Source organism: Marmota marmota, unplaced genomic scaffold (genome assembly GCF_001458135.2).
Source record: "Marmota marmota marmota unplaced genomic scaffold, marMar, whole genome shotgun sequence".
Classification (NCBI taxonomy): domain Eukaryota; kingdom Metazoa; phylum Chordata; class Mammalia; order Rodentia; family Sciuridae; genus Marmota; species Marmota marmota.
The window spans coordinates 3,807,083-3,832,673 of record NW_025999969.1 but is presented as its reverse complement, the minus strand read 5'-3'; positions in this window follow the sequence as shown (position 1 = coordinate 3,832,673).

The window sequence follows — 25,591 nt, the reverse complement described above, 5'->3', positions numbered from 1 at the left end:
GTTTCAGGAGGAAAACAGCTGTATTCAATAAAGTATTTTTTTAAAAAATCTGCCATTTTGGTGAAACGGAGCAAATGTTAAATCTGGCTGCTAACTGAGGGTCAATGTCCAGTTCCCTCCTCTTAGGCGAGATGCTCTGATTCTTTGAAGAGCAGGTGATGGGCAGTGGGACAGGAGGATCAAAAGGCTGAGCTCAGTGCCCCAGAACATACAGGTATATAGATGTGAGCACTACCTCTACTTAAAAGTTATTTCTGCCTCTTGCAGAATTCTGGGATGAGGTTTGGGCTAATAATTCTAGGCCAGAAGGGAACATGAAGTAGTTTATTAGGAGGCCAGAGGCCCAGGTTTAAGCTCAGCTCCCACACTGATGAGCTTTTTGTGAAATTAAGTCTCTTCATGACAGTCCATATTGTAATCAACCTCTGTCCTCCTCAGTACACAGGCAGGACTGAAATGAGGCTTGAGGGAGATAAAGCCCTCTAGAACCGTGGAGCCTGCACAAGGTACATCACTGAGAGGGATGTGGTCCACACGGTTACTGTGAACATACTGTATTAGATTATAGGGATAGATCTGCTAGAAACTCTTGGAAATTCTTGCTATTCTTTGCACTTGACAAGTAACATTTGTGCTTGGCAACCAAGTGCATAGTTGAATCTAGTTCAACCCTAGATTTATTAAGCAATGTGACAGCCGCAAAAATATTAAGCAAGTCAGTAAAATACAGTAGGGTATTTTTTGTTTTGCTTTTTGAAAATTCTCCTCTTTTAAGATACTTTCAAGAGACAGACATTTCTAGTTTTCTTTGTTATCATCAAAAGACAGTGTAAAAGCACGTAGGAAGGGGTCAGAGAGAAAGAGGAGGAAGAAGAACCAACTCACATTAAAAGCACACATAGGGGTATGGGAGGCATATGATATGCACCATCTTACTTCATCCTTCAGAAAACTTTTGAGGTAGGTTGCCCTAGGTGACAGCTGGTGAGTGACTCCCACAGGACAGGCCGAGATCTGTCTGACCTGTACATGTTGGCCTCCAAGCGAATCAGAAATTGAGGGAGCAAGAGCCGAAAAATGTCAATCTATATTTTGGGGCAGCAAACATTAAGCTTTCTCCAGTGCCCCCCAAATGCCTAACCCTGCTTTGTGCTCATCAGCTTATCCAAAACCCTTGCTTTAAGCCAAGGCTCAGATCAGTTCAGTATCAGGCAGCTATAACTGGTTTGTCTGTGACGGGGCTGAAAAGTCTTTATTCCTTTTAGAAATATCTAGGTAATTTTGGAAGATTTTCTGGTCTAAGATAATCTTATTCAAATATCTTGATCCTGTTTTGGATTACAACATCTTTGCTGATTATTCTATGTAGTTATGGCAATAAGGAAATGTTAATGTTCCCAAATGGTACAGCCAACCTTTACATTATCTAGTTAACATTGCACAACTCCTCTCTGGTGCCATTTCCTCCGTATTTGGACACGGATGACCTACAGACCCTGCAGAATCAATTTTTTCTTCCTTCCTTTCCTCCTTTCTTTCTTTCTCCTCAGATTAAAATCCCTGCCAGATGTACTTCACAGTCAGGGAACTTAATTTAGTATTTTTCTCTCAGCAGTTTCTCAATGAGCACATGGTCCATTGCTTGACCCTCACTAAACTTATACTTTGGGCATCCGTGGGGTTTCATGAATGCCAATATAGCCTGAAGGTATGGTGAGCTGGGATGGAGTGAGGTCAGGGTCACCCACTCTGCTCTTAGGCAGCTAACCTTAGGAAGACCATAGATTTAAAGACACTGATTACTATGGATTGAATTCTGGGATGACAAATTCATATGATGAAGTTCTACACTGAGTACCGTAGAATATGACTTTAATTGGAAGTATAGTTTTACATATTTAATTAGTTAAGTTGAGATCCTACTGGAGTATTGTAGGCTCCAAATCCAATATGATGAGTGTCCTTATGAAAAGAGGAGATTTGGACACAGACACTGATACAGGGAGAACCCCACATGAACATGAAGGCAGAAACTAGGATGAGGATTCTATGAGGAATGCCAAAGACAGCCAGCAAGACACCAAAACTACAAGAGCAGCATGAAACAGATCTCCCTGAACCCTCAGAAGGAACAAACCCCGAAGACACCTTGATCTCAGACCTCCAGCCTCCAAAACTTTGGGACAACCAATTTTTATTGTTTAAGCCACTTAGTTTGTGGTGCTTTGTCACAACAGCCCTAGTAAGTTAGTATAGTGATGATGACTGATTTTGCTGACTGAGCAGTAAGAACCAGGTGGAATTCTGAGGAGTCTAGTGCCTTCTGCAAACAGGAGACCTCAGTCAAGATATTTAACCTCTCTGGACTTCCTATGGGGTAGGGATTCAAGTTTTTAATATTACGTCATTTTCCCCCAGAGATTAAGTTGGATAGTGTGATAGTATTTTGTAAGTTGTGAAATTCCATGTAACGATTATTATTTAGGAAGAGTCCATTTCTGCTTTGGTGATGGTAAAAGGGAAGGGGTGACAGGTATGGGATTAAGATAAAAAAAATCTGATGGATTTTGTCCTTCATTAATCAGAGGTGATCTCTGATTCACTCCTCTCCATGTGTTTTAGTCAGCTTGGTGTCCCTGTGACCAAAATTCCTGCCAAAAACAACTTAAAGAGTAGGGAAAGTTTTTAATCTCATAGTTTCAGAGGTTTAGTCTATGGTCTTCCCACTCCATAGCTGTGGGCCTGATGGGAGTCAGAGAACATTATGGCAGAGGAAAACAGCTCAGGATATCAGAGCCAGAAAGCAGAGACAGAGCTCTGCTCACCAAGAACAAAACATAAACCTCCAAGGCACACTCTCAGTGACCCACCTCCTCCAGCCACACCCTACCTACCTATAGTTACTGCCCAGTTAATCCATATCACTGGATTAATCCATGGATTAGGTCATACCTCTAGTAATCTAATCATTCTACCTCTGACGAGTCTTGCCTTGTCTCGCACATGAGCTTTTTAGGGACACCTCATATCTAAACTATAACACTGTGTGATGAGCATGTGGGGTGCAGGAGCAAGAGCCAGGGTTGGCTGCAGGCTGCATGGGTGGCCCTCCAAGTAGGTTCCTACTAAGCTTCCATTTCTGTAATCTCTCTTGTACCAATGGAAAAATTAAGGTATGCTTTTTTGACTCCTGACTCAATCCTCCTCCAGCACAGACACAACCTCAGCCTCTTCTGAAGCACACTGATATAGAGTTCACTTAGCTCATCTTTGTTTCTCTTTGAAAAGGGATTTGCTGCCTTTCCTGAGCCACCTTCTCAACTCCATGCCTCTCTGTATGGGTAACAGTACCCAGCTCTTACAGATGTTATCAATCATTTCAGAGACCATTTAAATGCTACCAGCATCTCTGTGTGTGCATGCACATGCATGTGTGCATGGTGTCGGTGTATCTGTCTTCCTCACCAGAGGCCAGGTCCATAATGCCAAGATCCCATGTCTGTCCTATCCAAGCCAGTGCCTGTCATGAGAAGGGAACTAAATACACAATTATTGAATGCATGAATGGCTGACTTGTGAGAAAAACAGTGTGATCTGATATTAAGAATTCAAGACTGTTTAAAACTGAAGATTAATTTTAACATCCAGTACTAACATTTACTAGCTGTGTGAAAACAAACAAGGTGCAACTTTGAGAAGCCTCGGTCTTGAACTTGTAGAATGGGGATAATGCCAACTTCTCTGCTTAGCTGAAAGAAACTTTGGGATGTCTGAATGACGTAAAGCATGTGCCAACATGGCTGGGCTACAGCACTCAGTTATTGAATTAAATGCTATATTATGCTAGGTGATGCTATGGTGGTATTTTCTAGATGTTAATGTTTACAATCAATTAATTTTAAGTTAAAGAGGCAACCATTTATAGTGTGGGCAGGTCTTATCCCAAAATCAGTTGAAAGTCTTTACGAGAAAGAAATTGTTTGCCCAGAATGGAAAATATTCTACCTCAAGACTACAGCATCAATGCCTGCTTGAGTTTCCAGTCTGTGGAAACAAATTTTGGACTTACCAGTCCCCAGAATCACATCAGTCAATATATGATTATAAACAAATGATATAGTACAGATAAATTATTTCAAGAATTATATTCAATGTAAATATGTTAGATGTATATATGTACACATACCTAAATATTCTCAGGAGAATAGCAATTGATAGAGATGAAATAGTGCTGTTCTATATGGAAGAACAGAAAATGAAAATGAACAGAAGAAGCTGGGGAGGCCCAGTACTATGCTCTCCATTTTCCTTTGAAATATGCATAGCTGCAGTGTTAGCTGCAGAGATGGTAGTGTTCCTGATGGTTTAAAGGTGCCACATCCCCAGGTCCTGGCTGGGGAGGGACTGGAACACACATTTGCAAGGGGACAGAATGTGTAGGAAGCAGATTTTAAGAAACAGGACCCGAAAGTGGGGAGGAAAGGGCAACAGGGCAGCAACAACTGGCAGCTCCCTGCACCCTAGCCTTAGAGAGATGACAGAGATGACAAGGAGCTGTCTGTGTGGGTGTTCTCCTGACTGTCACTATCCTAATTAGTTCAGGCCCCTGTGGAGCTGAGGCTTCTTTATCAATGGTTAATCAGTCAGCTGTGGCATGTGCTTAAAGGAAGAAGGTTCTTTGGGATCCCAGATAGGCCTTGAACCTGAGGAAGGAGAGTCTGCAGTGATGGGCACAGGGTCAGCAGGTCTTCTTGCAGACATTGTTTGCCCTTCATCAGTCCCTCCCACTCTCCTGTACTTTTCTTCCCATGCCACAGGCATTTTATATGACAAAGAAAAATTAAACCCTATTTGGCACATTGGATCCACACCTTTTCCTCAAGGAGAAACAAAGTTTTATAAAAGTTTTTAGCCAACTCAGTAATTAGCTCTTTGGGGACAGAGGATGTTATCCCTGGTAGAGCTTCACCATAATAATAACAGCAACATGAATTATTTAGCACATTTTGCATCAGCTTGTGGTTTGACACCTGTGTGGTTTCACATACATTTGCCCAGCACCTATGTGCCAGTCACTGGGGTTGGTACTGTAATCTTGGATGATTGACTTGAAAGTAGGACCATATTTTATTTTCACCATGAAATTAGATGTTTCAAACATTTATGCTGGAAAGAGGCACTTTGGGAAGCTCTGGGAAGGAATAGCCAATTGCCTGATTTCTCAATTAGAGATTCCGGGAAGATGGTGGAAACGAGCTAGGCAGCAAGCCCTGATTTCCTCACAGCACAGAAAGGACGAAGCAAAGAGAAAGCAGAATTGAGAGGTGGGTGACAAAATAAATGCTTTAAGACTCAATATTACAAAGTCTGAGATCTGGATAAACTGGAAGATAGGTGACCAGAGTAGACAATAAACCCAGAGTCTCCTAACCTCATACCTGAGCCTAAGTATAGGAAGGGGAGAAGGGTAATACAGAGGGGGAAGTGGAAAAGCTCTTCAGCACACCCACTTAAAAACATTTGGTAAGATAGACACAACATACATGCGCAACGGTAATAGAAAGATCCCTAACACAGAGCAAGGAGCTTAGAACCTAATTGTGAAAAGAAAACTGAGTCAGGGGTCCTCAGGCATCCCGTGGAGCCCTCAACTGAGCAGTCAGCTCCTTAAATATGTACGATTTCTTCCCACATCCATACAGCAGCAAATTAAACCAGAGGGAAGTCCCCTGCAGTGGGACATCTTAAAAATCTGGCCAGAAAGAACTTCTAGAAAGACTACTACTTGCTGAAAATTGCTGAAGACCCCCTCTTTCCCCGTCCATGAGAACAAGGGGGAACAGTCTGGGTGGGGGGACCTGTGTTGGGAAGTGCACCTAATCCTGCTCAATGCAACCCCTGCAAAGGCAGAGAGCTCTGCACAGCATCAGCTAGTTCGACTCAGCAACGAAGAGGCTCTGACCCTCAACAGGGGAAAGTAATTCACCAGGCCCTGACCACTGACACTGGAGGAGGCACCATGGGAAGCCTAGAAATGACCCCTGGGATCCTGGGACTGCACCAGAGGCAAACTGCCTGAAAATCATGGAATATAGAGACCTGATGGAAAATTACCAGAGTCTACACAGCAAGAAGGGGCTGATCTCAGCCTTAAATGAGGCACAGCCTAACCCATGATCATAACTGGTGAGTAAAAAGGCATTGTTTGGATACTTGGAGGACCTTCCATCAGACATAGTCAACAGAGGGAATCAACGTGTCTGCCATTTGTAACCTGGGGCAGTAGAAATTAGAGTTCAGGTGAACCACGTGAGACCCTTCACTAGAGTACCTCATTAGCTGGAGGAATATTTCTGCACTACAGATCATGGAAACCAGAGTTCCCTCATTTACAGAGAACACTCAGGATCTTATTATAGAAATGATTCGATAGAGGGGAATACATACATGGTGATCCACAACAAACATGGAGACACTCCAGAGCCTGCCTCCTGAATACTGCACACAATAGAAACAGCCAAGCCACAACCCTTCACATTACAAGCAGTCAGCTGCAGGGCCCTGAGCTGGCAAACCAGAAGGAGTTTCTGGTAGGAGGTTCATAGCAACCAGAGAACTGGTTTCCGTGTCCCTGCAACTTAGGAGAGATCCCCAGTCAAAGTCTGATAGACATCTGCTTAATGTCCAAACCCCGGTGAAATCCAAACCAAGATTCAACAAGTATTTTCTTTCACCTTGACATAATTTACTATAAACATCTCTAATGTCAACTTTGTTCATATAAATCACTCTTTAACTTGAACAATAATTTTTAACCCAATAGCAAACATTGTACCTTCAATTAATTTGAATGTATTTCATCTAATGATTTAAAGCATTAACTGGAATCAATCTTCCTATCTTTGTTTTCCTATCTTGACTTGCTTCTCTTACCCCCAAGTCATCCTCTTGCATTATCTGCTACTTTCTCAAATACCCACCATTCATCTAATTCTCCTTTCTACCTTGGTGTAAATTATTCCTTTATATCTTTTCTCTCTCTCTCTTTCTGTCTCTCCTTTCCCTCTCTTTTTTGCCCAATCTTTCTTCTTTCTCCCTTTTAGCCTCAATTAAGTTTACATTAACTTTACTAAATTTAACAACCAATTTTTTACCTATTCCAGAAATTTATTATGGATTTATACCTGAATTTGATGAATTGTGAAGTATAATTGCAACAAGATTTAGTTTCTTTTTTTATTTTAATATTTTTTTAGTTGTCAATGGACCTTTATTTAATTTATTTATATGTGGTGCTGAGAATCGAACCCAAGGCTTCACACATGCTAGGCAAGTATTCTACCACTAAGCCACAACCTCAGCCCAAGTTTTTGTTTCTTATAAGACTGAAAAAACAAGGCTTGGCTCTGAAGTGATTATAATAAATAGGACTCAGTGGCATCTCTTAAAGTGGTGCTGATATTGAAATTAGCAGAGGTCACACATTGACTTAAAATATCTTTATCTGTACATTCACCTAACCCAGGGCTCTTAAGAGAAAGAAGCTCACAACGGGAGTTGTTTGCTTAAAAGAAGTGAGAATTGTACCAATAGGTGGGTAGACACATAAACAATATGAAAACAAAGGAATCAACCATCCCAAATAGCCCATAATGCTTCAACAACAGACTTCATTGACACTATGGAAGAAATGCCAGAGAGGGAATTTAGAAAGTTCATACTTATATTGTTCTATGAGATAAAAGTAGATGTAAGAAGTGAAATCAGAGAAAATGCAGATAAAGACATAGAGATTCTGAAAAAGAACAAAGTGAAAATCTTGGAAATGAAAGAATCAATAAACCAAATTAAAAATGCAATAGAAAGCATCACCAGTAGAGTAGACCATTTGGATGATAGATTTTCAGGCCTCAAAGATCTGGTTGAAAATAAAAGTGAACCATGAATAAAAGATGTTAAGAGACCATAAACAGATATTTGAGAAATTGGGGATAACATTAAAAGACCAAATTTAAGATTCACTGGGATAGTTGAAGGCTCTGAAGATAAAAACTAAAGAAATGCATAATCTTTTCAATGAAATAATATCATAAAATCTTCCAAACCTGGAAATTCAAATATAAGAGGCACATAAGGCTCCAAACATACAAAATAACTATAGATTCACTCAAAAACACATTATGGTAAAAATGCCTAAAATATAGAATACAGAATTTTAAAAGTTGCAAGAGAAAAAAAGATTGGTCACATTTTGAGGTAAACCAATTTGGATTTCAACTGATTTCTTAACCCAGACCCTAAAGGCCAGGAGGGCTTGGAATAATATACATCAAACTCTGAAAGAAAATGGATGCCAGAAAAGAATACTATACCCAGTAAAATTAAGATTCAGAATTGAAGATGAAATAAAAACCTTCCATGATAAACATAAGCTAAAAGAATACATAACTAGAAAGACTGCACTACAAAAAATACTCCATAAAACATTTTATGAAGAAGAAATAAAAAATGAAAATGAAAACTACCGTAGGGAGTAACTAAACTAGAAGTATCAATTAGAAGAATAGTGAATTAAAAGAGAATCAAGTCCAATTTAAATATTAAAAATAAATCAAAATGGCAGAAAACAATAATCATCTCTCAATAATCATATTGAATGTAAATGGCTTAAACTCATCAATAAAAAGACATAGGTTGATAGAGAAAAGGGGAAAAGGAGAGGGAGGGGAAGAGGAGGCATAGAGGTAGGAAAGATGGTGGAATGAGGTGGTCATCATCCCCTAAGTACATGTAAGAAGATATGAAGGATGTGACTCTACTTTGTGTACAACCAGAGATATGAAAATTGTGCTCTATATGCAACGCATTCTGTTGTCATATATAACGAATCAAAATTTAAAAAATAAAAACAAATAAAATTTATTACATGCCTAAGTCATGGAAATCTAAAAAAAAAAAAAAAGAAAATAGTTTGGCAGATTGGATTAAAAAAGAAGAACCAAGAATATGCTGTCTGCAAGAGACTCACCTCACAGGCAAAGATGTCACTTTATACTGCTTAAGGGAATCAAACATCCACAGGTTATAATGATCCTAAATATTTTTGTCCTGAATAATGGAGCAACAAACCCTTCTCAATATTAAGAATCAAATAGACCACAATACAATAATTCTGTGTGACTTCAACTTGTTTCTGTCACCACTGGATATGATCATCCCCAAAAAATCTAAGTAAAGATTCTACAGAACTAAGATAATACAATCAATAATATAAACATAACAGATATTGGTAGAATATTTCATCCACTAATGTCAGAATTCCCTTTCTTCTCAGCAGCAATATGGAACATTTTCTAAAATAGACCATATTTTAGGTCACAAAGCAAATCTTAGCAAATACAAAAAAAATAGAGATAATATCTTTCATTCTGTCAGATCATAATAGAATGAAATTAGAAACCAATGATATGCTAAAAAATCAGAAACTACTCTAACACCTGGAGATTAAATAATATACTTTTGAATGATGAATGAAAAGCAGAAGAAATCAGGGGAGAAATAAAAAATATTCTTAGAAGTAAACAAAAATCGTGATAACATATCAAAATCTCTGGTACAGTATGAAGGCAGTTCTAAGAAGAAAGTTCATGGCACTGAGCTCATACATTAAAAGAACAGGAAGATACTAAAAAATAATCTAGCATAATATCTCAAGGCCCTCAAAAGGAAGAACAAACCAACACCAAATTCAGTAGAAGACACAACAAACAAACAAACAAACAAAAAAACAACCCAGCATGATATTGGCACCAAAACAGCCATGAATACCAATGTAATAGAATAGAAAACAGAGATAAATCCACATAAATACAGTTATCTGGTGCTAGACAAAGGTGCCAAAAAACATGCGTTGGAGAAAAGATAGCCTTTTAAACAAATGATGCTGGGAAAACTGGAAATCCACATGTAGTACAAAGAATATAACTCCTATCATTCACCCTGCCCAAAACTAATCTAAAAATGGATCAAAAACCTAAGAATTAGACCAGAAAACTTACAAGTGAAAGAAGAAAATATACGACCAACACCCCAACATGTCAGCTCAGAGACTGACTTCCTTAACAAGACACCTAAAGTGCAAGAAATAAAATAAAAAACCAATAAATTGGATAGCATCAAATGAAAAATCTGCACAGCAAAGGAAACAATCAAGAGCTTGAAGAGATAGCCTACAGAATGGGAGAAAATCTTTGCCAACTGCTTCTCAAATAGGGCATTAATATCCAAGATATACAAAGAATTCAAAAATCTTAAGACCAAAAATATAAATAACCCAATCAATAAATGGGCAAAGGAATTAAACAGACACTTCTCAAAAGAAAAAATACAAATGCTCAACAAATACATGAAAAAAATGTTCCATATCTCTAGTTATTAGAGAAATGCAAATTAAAACTACATTGAGATTTCATCTCACTCTAGTCAAAATTGCCATTATCAAGAATACAAGTAACATTAAAATGTTGATGAGGATGTGGGGGGAAAGTACACTCACACATTTTTTTGGTGGGAATGCAAATTAGTGCAACTACTCTGGAAAACAGTATTGAAATTCTTTAAAAAAAAAAAAAAACAACTAAGAACAGAACAGCCATATTACCCAGCTATCCCACTCCTTGGTATATATCCAAAAGTTTTAATCATCATACTACAGTGACCCAGTCACATCAATGTTTACAGCAACACAATTCACAATAGCCAAGCTATGGAGCCAATCTAGGTGCTCTTCAACAGATGAATGAATAAAGAAAATATGGTATATTTACAGCATAAAGAAGAATGACTTTATGGCATTTTCTGCTAAATGGATGGAACTGGAGACTATCAGTTAAGTGAAATAAGCCAGTCCAAAAACGTCAAAAACGTCAATGGCTGAATGTTTTCTCTGATATGCAGAATCTAACCCCATAATAAGGGGATGGGGGAAAATAGAAGAAAGATTGGTATAGTAGAAAAAGGGAAAAGAAGGGAAGGGAGGAGGGATAGGATAGGGAAAGACAGTGGAATGAATTCGACCCAACTTTCCTATGTATTATATGAATATACCACAGTGAATTTTACCATCATGCCTATCCACAAGACACTAATTAAAAAAAAACAAAAAACTATACGTAAATAGCAGAAAGATCAGTACAGGAAAGGGAACAGAGGGAGAGGGTGGGAGAAAAAGGGGAAGCACTGGGGACTGAATTAGAACGATTATATTCCTTGCTTTTATGACTATGTCAAAATTAATTCTATTGTCATGTATAACTAAAAAGAAACAATTAAAAATAATAAGTAAATACATAGTCTCAATTGTAGAATGGAGTAATGGTGGCCTTTCCCAAGATACAGAGAAAATTGGTTGAATGAATAAAGCTTTTCTCCTGCAAGAGAGAGAGAGAGAGAGAGAGAGAGAGAGAGAGAGAAATAATCATGGCAAGTCCTATGAGAAAGGAGAAAATCATACATTTAGCCACATGTACATGCATATAGGAAAAACTTTATAATATTCCTCTCTTTTCCTATGACTCTATGATGAAAACTCCTTTATGAGTCTAAGGTTTTAGATCAGGGTACATTATACGCTGGTGAAATGATGAGGAACAGCCTCTGGGGTGGCTGTGCATCTCCAGGTGTTATGCACCAGGGCTGGAACAGATAGAAAGCTGTAGCGGAAACAGCCTTGAGCCTGAGGCAGAGGGGACTGGGATGCTATATCACCTTCTGCTGAAAACTCAGGTTTGACTTTGGGCTAGTCATCTCTCCTCCTGGACTTCATTTTCCCATTTGCTAAACTGCTTCATTTTTCTTCATGCAGCACGGCTAGCTTCTTTCCAGCTGTAGACAGAAGACTAAGAAGGATATGAAATCGACAGAAGCAGAGCTATGCTCATGGCAGCAACTTTTTCCCCTTTTCCCTCACAGGAGGCCCCAAAGCATCTCTTTTACACTCTTGGGCACCAAGAAGCACAGTTTGAAACCAAGAAACCAAGACGTCTTGGAACCCTTACATTAAGAGCCAGCGTTTCTGTGGACTTCACCATGGAACGTAATCACCAGTAAAAACTGGATAATAAGTAACATGTATTGAAGGCTGCTTATCTAGGACTCTTCACAACAATCTTGGGAGATAGATACTATTGTCATCATCATTATAGAGGCAAAGAAAGTGAAGTATGAAAGGACTGTGATTCACCCAGGGTCATGCAATTATTAAGAGGCAAGATTCAAATCCAGACAGCATGGCTCCAAAGCCCATGATAATGACCATTATGCAACACTGCTTTTTAACAGCCCCACAAATGCGTTTCTTGACATTTGCTTAAATGGCTCAAGCTACAGCTCAGGCTCATTTATTCTTAAGCGCATAACAAAATAACCAACAGAAAAATTAAACATGTCATCCTATAACCTAATCGCTGCCCTATAGAACAAAGTTATGATGAGGAGTTTGTTTTCCTGCAAATAGCCGGGCAATACTTTTTCTGCTTTTCTGAATTTTATTTCTTTTTTTGCCCTCTGCGTATACCACAAGCCTATTTTTTTTTCCTTTGGTGACGGGGAATAACAGCAGGTCCCCATCTTCATAATTCTCCCCATTTGACCACCATCAATTATTTTCTCATCCTCCCCACATCTAAGCAAAAGCAGCAAAAAAGATCTAGTCACTCCAATATCCCACAGGTCAGGGCAGGGTTTTCATGAACTTGCTGTTTTCAAGACAGCCCCAGGAGTCTGGAAAAAAAGATTTACATAAGCTTCCTGCAAAGTCCCAGATCCTCACTTCAGCTGGGCCCTCATCACTAACCACCAGTCTTACTTGCTGCTCCTTGATGTCCAATTGCTTCCTTACAGTGGCTGTTCAATTTCTCCTCTAGGTTCCTAAGTCTCAAAGGCTACCCTGCCTCAGTTTCCCCAGGTCACAGCTTGTCTTTTGAATTGCTAGCAGGGTTTTCCTCTGCCTCGAATTTCCTCAGCTTCCTGTGTCTTCTTTCAGAGCTTTCCTCCTTCATTTCTCCTTTTCTCTTCTGTTTGATGAGGAAGTACTTTTTCTCCTTTCTCTCACGTACCTGGTCTCACCCTTTCCAGCCCTCTCCAAACACTTGGCTAAATTTTCTCTCTTCTAATCTGCTCCCCTAATTGATTTTTCTCCCTCTATTCTATCCCTTCAATGAACCACTGATGCAGATCAGACTAATTTCAACAGACCTACTCTTGACCTAGCCTCCTAGCTTTGGCATCATCTTACTATTTGATTCCTCTATCAAATCATTTCATTTCTCTCTCTGCATTCCTCTTTGCAAACCTCAATCACAGATAAGGCTTTACCTGTCCTCCTCCTTAAGAAGCTTTCCCAAAGCTGCAAGCAGCATCTTTAGCCATAGCAGAAACACTAATATGTCAATCCGTATGTTTTTTTTTTTAATCCCCCAAAGCTCCTGTTAATGCAGGTATATTCAGGGGTAAAATGATTAGATTATGGAAGCTGTAACCTAATCTTAGTTTGAATGGACTGACTGGATGGTAACTATAGGCAGGTGGGACGTGGCAGGAGGAGGCAGTTCACTGGAATCTGTCCTGGAAGGGTTCATCTTTTCTGTGGCCCCTTTCTCCCTATGTCTCTGCTTCCTGGTAACCATAAGCTGAGCAGCTTTCCTCTGTTACCCACCCCCATGATGTATTGTTTCACCTTGGGCCCAGAGCAATGAAGTTGGCAATCTATGGACTGAGACTTCTGAAACTTGTGAGTCCCAATTAAACGTTCTCTCCTCTAAGTTATTCTTGTCAGGTATTTTGGTCACAGCAATGCAAAAACTGACCAAAGCACCATACCTTCTTCCTGTGCTCTACCTGTGATCCTGGATAAGACTTTCCTCTTTCTGCACCTCAGTCTTCTCAAATATAAGTTTTCAAAATTTTTGAAGTTTCATTCAAAGATGTTTTTAGAATCTGAATACATACAAAAATAAAAGGCACAATGGTTGGAGTGTGAATGTGGGTTTATCTATGAGCATGTATGTGCATGTATGGGTGAAGGCCACTGAGATCCCCCAATAATTAGAGTGAGTGTTTCATCTCCTTTTCCCTGAAAAATTCTCACTGTGTTCTCAGAGTTGGATTTTCAGCAGGAATATATTAAAATATGACTTTGACCTCATGAATAGTTGTTCATCACAAAGATAAACACCTAGACCTAACAGAGACAGTTAGAACCCACCCGGGGGCCTTATGAGATCCAAATTTCAGCCTGATTTGATCCTTTGTGATAGACAGCCTCTAAGATGATCCCTAATGATCCCATATCTTGGCACTTATGTCTTTATGAAAGACCCTAATTTCCATATCAGCTGTATTTAGTGACTCATTTCTAATGAATAGAATGTGACTGAAGTTATGAGATGCAACTTCCTAGATTAGGTTATAAAAAGAATGTGGCATCCATTATCAGGGCTCTCTCTGAGCTTCCCCTGCTTGGATCTCTCCTGCTTGGGGAAGCAAGGTTCCGTGCTGTGAGTGGCCCAGGGAAGAGCCCCATGTGATTTAGCAAGAAAATAAGGTTTACAGCCCAATCACCCATGATGAACTGAAGTCTGCCAATAATTACATGAGTGAGTTTTGAACTGGATCTTTTGAAGCCTGTCAGTGGTCATGAGAGTGCACTTAGAATCAGATATTCTTCATCCCCTACAATGTCTTCTTGGACATTCAGATGGGGACCACAGTCCAGGCCAACAATTTACTGCAATCTCACTGGGGACTTTGATCCAGAGATACTCAGATAAGCCATGCTAGAATTCCTGGCACATGGAGAGTATGAAATACTAAATGAATATTGTTTTAATCCAGTAAGTGTTGGAGTCATTTGTATGTAGCAATAAATAACTGACACAACTCTTGATGGGAGAAATGTCATCCTGGGAGCTTCTGGCCTATATAATATTTCTGCTGCTACGAAAGATGAAGTTGATGTGAAGAAATTCCTTGTGGCTTCAATGCCTTGGTTCTAGCATATTTCTGAGATGAAGGAAAATCCTGTTCCTCACAAGGAAGCCACCCTTTCTCTGATATTTGTATTTGTGACCAAATATGAGGGCTCTGATATATACATCCTGTTTCCTCTGATTCTAGTAGCTTTTGCCATCCTATTCTGCAGGATGACAGAGACACTATCCACATTGGAGACCCTTCCCTGACCAGAGTTCCCCCTGTTTTCTCCAGATAGTCAGGCATGCTCCTTTGTGTGCTCTCTTAGACTTCTGAGCATCTTTGAGACATTTATCGTAATTCTGTGACTGTGAAGGCACCTGTCTGCTTCCCAATTAGAAGAGTGAGACCATGTCATTCATCTCTGTTCCCCTAACACCTGATAAAATGAGATTGTTAACCAATGAAACAGAGTAGTGTTCAAGATAAAGAGTTTTCCTCCTAAGAAGCAGATTTTCTGGAGGTGAGTTTTCAAAACTAGTCAGAGATTTAGTATAGGGCTCAAGCAATACACACACAGTACATATTATCACTTGATGAATTCTGAAATACCAAAACCTAACATGCCTAACATGAGCCCAACTCCTGGGATTCCACTATCCAGTATTTTTAAATCAAAGCTGATAGAACCCATTGACAGAGTATCTTTATGTCCCCATTACAAAATTCAGAATCCATAGAAGAAGGTAAACTCAAAACTTGAAAAACTGAGGTCGTATCTTTCTAGGACTTTTATATTATTAAACTTGGTCACTTTACATCCTAATGAAGGAGAAAACAACAAAAAAGTTTTCAGTATGAAGCACGTACCTAGAGTGCATGAGATCCTGAGTTTGATCCCAAGCACCATGAAAGAAAAAGAAAAGATAAAATTGTATCCTCTCCATGTATTTTGACAACAGAGCCTTTTAAATTATTTATTTAATGTAAGGGTTCTGTTTTGTGAAGTGGGTGAAACCTTCAATGTCACACAACATACATGTATACACATGCACACAGAGTTTCTAAGCAACTTTCTGCACTGAATTCAGAGACAGAAACTTTAAGAAGGCAAAAGAGCTGGGTGTGATGTTTAATTAAGCACATCTTACATAGGGTGAGGTTGGGGGAGCAAGGACCATAGTGATGGAATTAGGAGTTGGTGATGGTTGATGGTATCTCTGGAAGTATACATCCTTCAGAGATAGGGCTGTTGGGAAGGAAAACTGAACTGTCAAAATAGTACACATTGGGGAATTGTTGAGTTGGTTTTATTGGCTTTCATTTAATTGTAGGCTCAGGATACCTGCTTATAAAATTTGTAAGAAAATAAATAAGGATAATAAATTCAGATTGCCAAAAATATTTAGAAAAAATATTCAATATTGAACATAATTTTAAAAACACCAAAAGAAAAGTTGACATTCAATTTTTAGTTTTCATATTGATGAAAAATTTTTAAAATACTGTCACGCACTGCTGGTCATTAATTAGATCCTTTCTGGAGGGAAATTTGACAATACATATCAAGAGTCTAAAAATTAACCATATATTTTGATTCAAAAACTACAGGGAAATATAAACAGAAATATGCATAATCATTTATGTACAAAGATGTCTATCATAACACTACTTAGGAATAAAAGTTTGGAAATGACACAAATAGTCCTTGATAGGAAAATGATTAAATACACAGTGTATTAAAACCAACATTCTATGTTGCTTATTAGAAATCATATTTTTTAGAGCTTTTAATGATACAGAAAATGTTTATACTGTAATGTGAAAAAAGTGAAGTATAAAAATCTGTTTTTGAAGAATGATCTAGATTTTGTAATAAAATAGAAATAATCAGAAAAATATATATATTTTAAAGTTGCAAGCCAAACTAATATTTAAAGACAAATATGATTTATGGATAATAATAATATTCATCTAGTTCTTTTTTAATATTCCAAGTAGTCTACAATTAAAATTCATTACTTCTGCAATAAGAGAAACAAAATATTTACCCATAATGATCACCTCACCAGTCACTTTACACTTTGTGCCAATTTTATGCCTACATAAACTATCAATATTCACATGAAATGTTATATATTAATTTTATGTATGCGTCTATGTATTAGCTCATTAACTCATCTATTCTTCACTGGATATATATCATACCCACTTACTCTTTTAGGTGCTTATGGATTCAACAGTAAACAAGCAAATTATTTCTTTAATTTTTAAGCTCAGGATATAGTGTATCTTGGTAAATATTTGAGTTGCACTTGAGAAGAATATACATAGAATATCTGTTCTACAAATGCTTAATTATTCTTTCTGGTTTTCTGTCCATTTGTTCTATTGAGACTGGAGTGTTGAAGACTTCAAATATATTGTGGATTTGTTTGTTTCTTCTTTCATTTTTATCCACTTTTGCCTCATGTGTTTTAAGTTTTTGATGTTAGGTACGTATACATTTAGATTTAGGATTGCTATATCTTCTTGGTGGATTGTTCTTTTAATCATTATGTAACATCACCTTTCTTTGGTTGTCTCCATTCTGCCATTAAGAACATATCCCCCGCCCCTTTTTTTTTTAGAACTGGCTACCGAACTCAGGGCCTTGCACATGTAAGACAAGTGTTCCACTACTGAGCTACACCCCCGGCTCATATTATTTTGAGACATGGTATCACTAAGTTGCCCAGATTGGCCTTAAACTTGAAATCCTCCTGCCTCAGGCTCCCATGTAGCTGGGATACAGGAACGTTCCACAGTTCCCAGGTCCGATGTAGTCTTTATTTTGCTTATTATACTTTTCAGTTCTAGAATTTCCATTTCCATCTTTTTACTATCTTCTATTTCTCTGCTGCAACCTTCCATCTTTCCATTTTTTTAAATACAAGTGCCTTCCCTATTTGGAACATAGTTAAAATATCTTCTTTGGTGTCTGATAATTACAATATTGTAATATTATGTCATTTCAGGTTAGTAGCAACCATTAAATGTCTTTCACCTTGCACATTGAAATTTTCCTGGTCTTTCTTATGTTGAATAATTTTGTTTTGTATCCTAGATATATTTAATACTCTTAGGCTCTTGATCTTAAGTTTTATGGAAAGTATTGATGCTGATTGCTTTTTAAAAATTTTCTTGTAGTTGTAGATGGACAGCATACCTTTATTTTGTTTATCTTTATGTGGAGCTGAGGATCAAACGCATTGCCTCACACATGCTAGGCAAGCACTCTACCGCTAAGCTACAGCCCCAGTCCATGCTGATTGCTTTTTAACCAGGCCTGATTGAGTTGGTTTCAGGCCACAAGTTCAGCTAGATTTCTGGGACCTGGGGTTCAAAGCCATTATAGAGCTGTTTGGATCTGTCCTGCTTGCGTATCACCCAGTGACAGGTATGGGCCCTGGGCAATGGTCTACTTTATAGATCAGTTCTCAACACATGTGGGATATTGTTTAAGTTCAAATGTAATCATGCAAAAGCTGAGGGTGAGTAGAGGAGTTGATAGACAATATTAAGGAGTTGATTTCCCCAGCTCCTTCCTTGCACAGTTTGCCTGATACTTTCTAACCCTGAGGATTCCTTTCCTTCTAGCCAGAAGTATGTGGCTCTGAGTTACCTATTCTTGTGTATGTATTTTGACCTGGAAGGTCAAGTGTTGAGGTGATTTAGAAAGGGAAAAGGAAATCACTGGGGTGCCTTCCATGTTCTTGGCTCAGAGCTTCATGCATCTACTGGGATTGCTATCACTTCTGCCACTGGCTCTTCTGTTATTGCCACTGCTATCACCATGGGTTTGCCTTGGGGCTGATTGAGAAAGGAGAGGATAGAAAACAAAACAGAACAAACAACAATAAGACTCAAGGGAATTTTGATACTTCTCTTTTGGGGGAATCCAATTTCCTTCTCTTTTGACAAGAAAGACAGAACTTCTATCAGAGCTTTCTGTTTGCACCTGGTATGCACTTCTAGGTTTGGGGCTATAAAGATACTGCCAGCTGATTTTAAGTCCTTTGCAAAATACACCCTACTGTCATGTATATCTAAAAACAACAAATTTTTTAAAAAAGATACTGTCAGTTTTATCTACAGCTCCCCAAATTGCCTGTCGACATTTACTTTCCAGAGCCCTCAGATAGATGCTGCAAGCATATTGTTTAATATTCTTAGTTATTTTCAGTGGAGAGACAGGGAGCAGCAGTATGCTGACTTCATCTTATATAGAACTGGGATTCTTATTTCTTTAAGGTTACATTTATTTATATGCTGTTATACTCTGAATTTATTTGGGTGAATGAATATCTGTTTATCCTTAGCTCCTTGGCATAAAGTTTAGAACAAAATATATCCTTAAAAAAGTTTATCAACTTTCCTACCCTATTCCTTAATGGATAAAGGTTTGAAGTGCTTCCTAATGCTGTATCTTTAGGGAATGGTTTGGTGTATGGTAATGTTCTTGCCAAAGCAAACTGTGACCCAAATGCCCAAATGCACCACCTCAGGCACCTCACTTTCTTCAAGGACTAACTTAAGCAAAGGAATTAATTCCTCCAGTCACTGTCCCCTAGACTTGAACAAAGGCAAAAGTGCTATCAATTTGCAGCGATTACAAGTCATGTCAGCATAACAGCTTGCTCTTATGGGCAATAAAATATGGCTTTCAATGCAAAGTGGTCCAAATACTTACTTAAATAAAATTTTTAAAAAGCATTCCTGCTTCCCTGAAGATGAAAAGAAATAGCTGTCTGTGAGTCATGTGTTAACTCATCCATTAGTGGAAGCTAGAAAGAAGCCAAACTAATAACTTCAAAATAATATGGTTATTAAAAGAAGCAATGAAAAGGAGCATCTTAAGTGGGAGTTTTGTAGGAATGGGGCTGGTGTAAAGACACCCATTTCCAGATATCTTGCTTTTCATTCGGAGACACTAGGACAACTTAGTGAAGAATAACGATAAAGTCAGACTCACTGTTTTCCTTTTCCCTAGTACCCCCTCCTCCAATTGAAGAAAATAAATAAATAAAAGCAATCCAATTAATGGCCAACCTGTAGGCTGTTTGCACTGGGTATGGGGATATGGAAAATAAACACTAAGACCTTTCAGTTGTTTACAAGTCCGGCAGTCAAACTTCAGGAAACTAATTATTTAAATGCTGAGGTAGCAAAATGGAGAGTATTTAGGGATTTTTTTCTTCTCTTTCTTTTGCTTCTGGCTGTAATTTGCGATTTGAAAATGAGAAGGTTTTTAAAAAAATATATTGTATCTCTCTGCCTTCCCAGCAAGACACTGAATGAATTGAATGCAAGGACCTGAGGATGCCTCATTACCAATAGTATTACAGAGCCTGGTAAAATTGCTACTCCCGCTAATGAAGATCATACTGGAGAAAGAGCAATTATTTCTCACTGAAAACAAAACAAAACCTAAAGCCCTGGGATTTTTTTTCTTGGAATTTTTGAGTCAGAGGGATCCTTAGAGATGTATCTGGTCTAGATTCCCACCTTTTGAAACCTTACCAGGTCATGAGAGCAGTGATAAGTGTTCTCAAGTTATTGTGCTTTTTAAATTATTTTCTATTTACAAATTCTTTCAATTACACAAAATAATATGATTGTATTCTTGAGACTGTATAACATATACAAAGAAAAGATTTTAAAAACTATTCCTTCAAACCATTCTAATCATAACCTCAAACTATTTTGTTTTAAACAGCCCCAGAGAAGCCATGGTGCATATTCCTATAATGAGGAGACAAAAACCATCTGAAATATCAAGTTTATTTGCTCTTGACTGGAGTTCATCAAACTGATACAGTTACACTAACCAGGCAGTTGCTGACCCTAAGTTCTGATTGACAGTTCTACATGTTATTGATGAACACAAACAGGAAACAATTCTAATTAACAAATAATGGGGGAGCAAAGTAGGAGCCCATGTGAGGATAATAAAGGTATCCATAAAGGTAAAATGATCCAGAACTTACCAGCATTTACTGCCTGGCTGAGCATCCTTGGGCATAGAGCTAGCTCGTTATATTTTCAGTTTATCTTTACAAGGTCTGACTCATACACAAGAGCTAACTCATCAGCCTCACCTTCATGAAGGTGTCCTAGTCTGGGGATATGGCTGACAGAAGTAATAGGTTATTGATTTTCTTACTGCCATTGAGTAATGATCACTGTCTCCTGCATCCCCATTCTGTAGTAACAATGAAAAGATAAATTTCTGAACTTAATGGGATCCAATAGTTATTTTCAAAGTGACATTTATGTTTCTGAAGACTGTCAGTTCTCAAATAATAAAATCAAGATTCATTGACCACTAAGTTAGGACCACAGCAATCGAGGACCACTGAGGAGTCTTGGCAATTTGTTATTTAAATTTCCCCACCTCTGTACTTCTGGCTCAATGCTAGGTGAGTTGATAAATGAAAAGAATACGGATTGGGGATTCCTGGATTGTCGTCTCACTAGCTCCATCTGCTTCCTCACATGTAGAAGGAAGTATGTTAACATCTTTTTTATAGGGTTGGAGACCATCATTAAATGGAAAGATATATACTAGCTTGGTAAATGGTTTCTTTTTCACACTGGGGTAAGTTTACCTCACTCTCCCTGCAGGCTACCTGTATATCTTAGACCTCATGTGGTTTGGTATCAGCAAAAGAGAAAATATGTTTGCCTGTTTCCAGAGAGAGACATCTTTACCTAGGTGAAAGCAGAGTTTGATTGAATTATTCCATTAAATACTCACTGGTGTATTGATTAAAAGTTTTATGAACAAAACTTTTGAGAAATGCTAAGTAACCAAGTGACACAGCTCCTCTATTTCAGGAATTTTGTCCTTTTACAAATGGCTTTATATTACCAATAAGGATAATATTGTATGAAATAGTTCCTAAACTTATTTATAAAATTATTTTTTATCCAAAATCTTATTGAATGAGAAATATGAAGAATAAGTATAAGAAGGATGATCATATACAAATCCATAGAGCATGTTTTAGTTAGCATTTTCATTGCTGTGACCAAAAGACCTCACGAGAACAACTTAAGGAGGAAAAACTTATTTTGGATCGTGGTTTCAGAGGTTCAGTCCATGGCTAGCTCTATAACTCTGGGCTTGGGCCTAAAGTGAGGCAGAATATCATGTTAGAAGGACATGGAAGAAGAATGCAGCTCAGAACATGACTGCCAGAGAGCAGAGAGAGAGAGAGACCTCTGCTGACCATGGACAAAATATAAAGCCTAAAGTCATATCCCAGTGATCCACCTCCTTTAGCTACATTCCACCTGCCCAGTTACCATACCAATGAATCAATTCATAGATCAGGTTACAGCTCTCACAATACAACCATTTCATCCCTGAACATTCTTGTATTATCTCACACATTAGCATTTGGGGGACACCTCATATCTAAAAGGGTGATGTTTGCTACTTTGATTTCTGTGTGCCTGTTCCATACACTTGATACACACTGGTGAATATTACACACAGTACTATAAGGATCCTGTATGCTGTATGAATCTGGGTAGTAGCTTTCCCAGCTCCTGGGACTTGCTAACCTCAAACAAGAAGTTTCACTACTTTCCAAAGTAGCATCTATTATTTTCCATATCTCTGACAGTTATAAAGTTTGTTTTTATTTGAGGGACCATGTGTCTGCTTGCTATTCTTTCCAGTTGCTAATAACTCTGCTTTCTAAGGCCTTTTGGGACATATTTAAGATACTCAGTTTATGGTTTGTCATTACAGAATACAAACTTACTACTCTTCCATATTAGGACTGTCTCCTTTTTTTCTATCTCAGCCTCCTTAATTCTGGCTCTTAAGCTGTTAATGATTAGCATGTTAATGGTTAGCATCTTTGAGCCATCTCTCATGGAGCAGACTTGATTGGCTGCTTTCCTTACTTAAAGGACTACTTGTTTGAGGCATTCTTGGTAGCGATGAAAATAAAGAGAGCAATCAGATGTGGTCTTGCCTCAGAAATGCTGACAGTCCATGGGTAAGAGAGACATAAAAACAATATCATGTTAAAGAAAAGAGATAATACAAAAATATTTGAGGTACTGAAGGAGCACAAAGAGGGGGCTGTTATGTTTTCTTGGGAATGTCAGAGAAGATTTAATGAAAGGGATGATATTTGATTTGTTTATTAGAAGCAAAGTGAAAACTTTCCATATAGGATAGTGGGGATGGGCATTTTGGCAAAAGATAAGATCATGTGCAATGGCCTGAAAGCATTTCAACTGTGTTGGAGAAACTAAAGATTTCAATGTGTGTAGAATATAGGATGCATGAAGGTATTATAATGATGCAGAAAGATAGGATGAGGAATAAACAAAACACAGTCTTTGACCCAATAGATTTCTTTAAAAAATAATCTTTAGAAAGAGTGATCAAGTACATAGGGAAGGGGCTAGTGTTGGGAATAGGGGTGAGATTTTCAGAGAGTAGGAAAAATCTGATTCAAAAAACAGCAAAGACTTAAGATCAAGTGGTTTGCTTAATGGCAGTGAGGAAGTAGCACAATCTATGTTAGAGACAAAAGCAAAGTTTCTGTGATTTTTTCTGTAGTAATATCTCAGATTCAGGTGTGGTGATAGCAGGCACAGAGCACTTTGCAGTAAGACAGAAATAATGAAAGGCTAAAACCAAACTAAGACAATGAAAGCAAAAATACCATGTAATCTGCAAAGCATCACAAGCTGCTGATGAGGAATAATCCATCAGGACTACTGCTACTAATTGGGTTAATAAAATAAAACATAAGGAAAATATTTGAGGGTGATAGTAATGACATCATTAAGTAATATACCAAGGGATCCAGGCTAATGGGAGGGAAGTTTCACAAGAACTGGATTGGGTAGACTAGAAATAAATGAATGAAAATTACATTGAGGAAGAAGGCATTGTAAAGGAGGACAAGACAGTATTACTTAGAGTACGTAAGACTAGAAGCTATAACAACATTCCCAGTGTCTTCATACAATAAAAGTTTATTTCATTTATGAGAAATCTGGTGTTGATGTTCTAGTGTGTGACTTTCTTCCAAGTGGCTAACTCTGAGACTGAAGGTGGTTCTATATAGTAGCTTTTTGAACCCCTGGCAGAGGGATTGGCAAACGAAAATAAAAAACACAGATTATGTATACATGTCAGGGGCCGACTGAAAATAGCATACACCACTTGCATCCATATTTCATTAGCCAAAGATTGATTCAAGGCTACCCTAGACATATTGGAGTTGGGAAATATAGTCATTCTGGGTGCCCGGAAGAAAAATAAAATAGCTTCTTGAAAATATAAAATTGCTTCTGTAGTACACAACCACTGCCCTTACAATCTAGTATCAACAAAGAGAGAGAAACATCATTCTTTCAATAAGATAATCATATAGTGTGGACTAGGTTCTATGAGGGAAAATATGATTAATTCTGGCTGGGTGGGTCCAACAAAGCATTATCGAAAAGTTAACCTTTAACCTAAGCCCTGAAGAATGCCTGGGAGAAGACAATGCTTGCAGAGAAGAAGAGCAAGGAAAAGCATATAATTTTGGAAGAACGTATTTCCATCCCCTGCTCACTGACCTCAGGCTGATGACCATGAGCTAAGAGTACCCCATCTGTCTCCATCTTCTAAAACCCTTAAGTCCTTTTTCTTACTCCTCTTTTCTGTTTTTTTCCTGACCTTCATTTCCTCTTCTTTTTGAGATAGGGTTTTGCTAAATTGTTCAGTGTGGCCTCAAACTTGCAATCCTCCTTCCTCAGACATGGGTCCTTTTTCAAAGCTCTTCCAGGTTATTGGTTAAAGATCACTCAACTTCGTGTACAAACAAAGATATGAAAAATTGTGCTCTATATGTATAATATGAATTGTAATGCATTCTGCTATCATATATAACAAATTAAAATTTAAAAATTACATTTTCTGATTTAAAAAGAACAGAAGAGTTGACAATAATGTTAGCATTTCAGGGACTGGAAAAACTGAAAACACGTTAATTCTTAACAGGACATTCCTTTATGTTTTCGTGAATAAGACCACCTATATTATATGTCTCTTAATTTCTCCATAGAGTGCTATTACAAACTTGGTGGACCAGCACATTCAAGTAAGCAGATTGTTTTACTTAGAACATTATCAAGGGTATGGCAATTTCTTTTTTTAACTTTGTCATTCTATATCCGGCCCTGCCTCATTGGTTGTAACGGGTTGTTTCATAGACTACAACATTCTTGGTTATTAAGTACTGTTGCCTTTTTTTTCTCAGAAGGATTAGTTTGGGCCACTAATAGTTATATATCCTCTCCAAAGTATCTGTCACAGAAGTTTAAGCATTTTGCATTCTCTATAATGAAGCTGCCAAATTATTTGTAGCTTTGGAAAAAAGGGATCAAATAGCAAGATCAATGAGATCAAAATATGATGCTTTTCATCAATTGTCAACTACAGCCAGACTAATTGGTATTGCATTTCAAAATCTATTTTGTTGATAAATAATGACACAAATACATACATTAATAAATGTGAATCTAGGAACTTTCTCTTGTGGCTTCATTTATTTCTTTC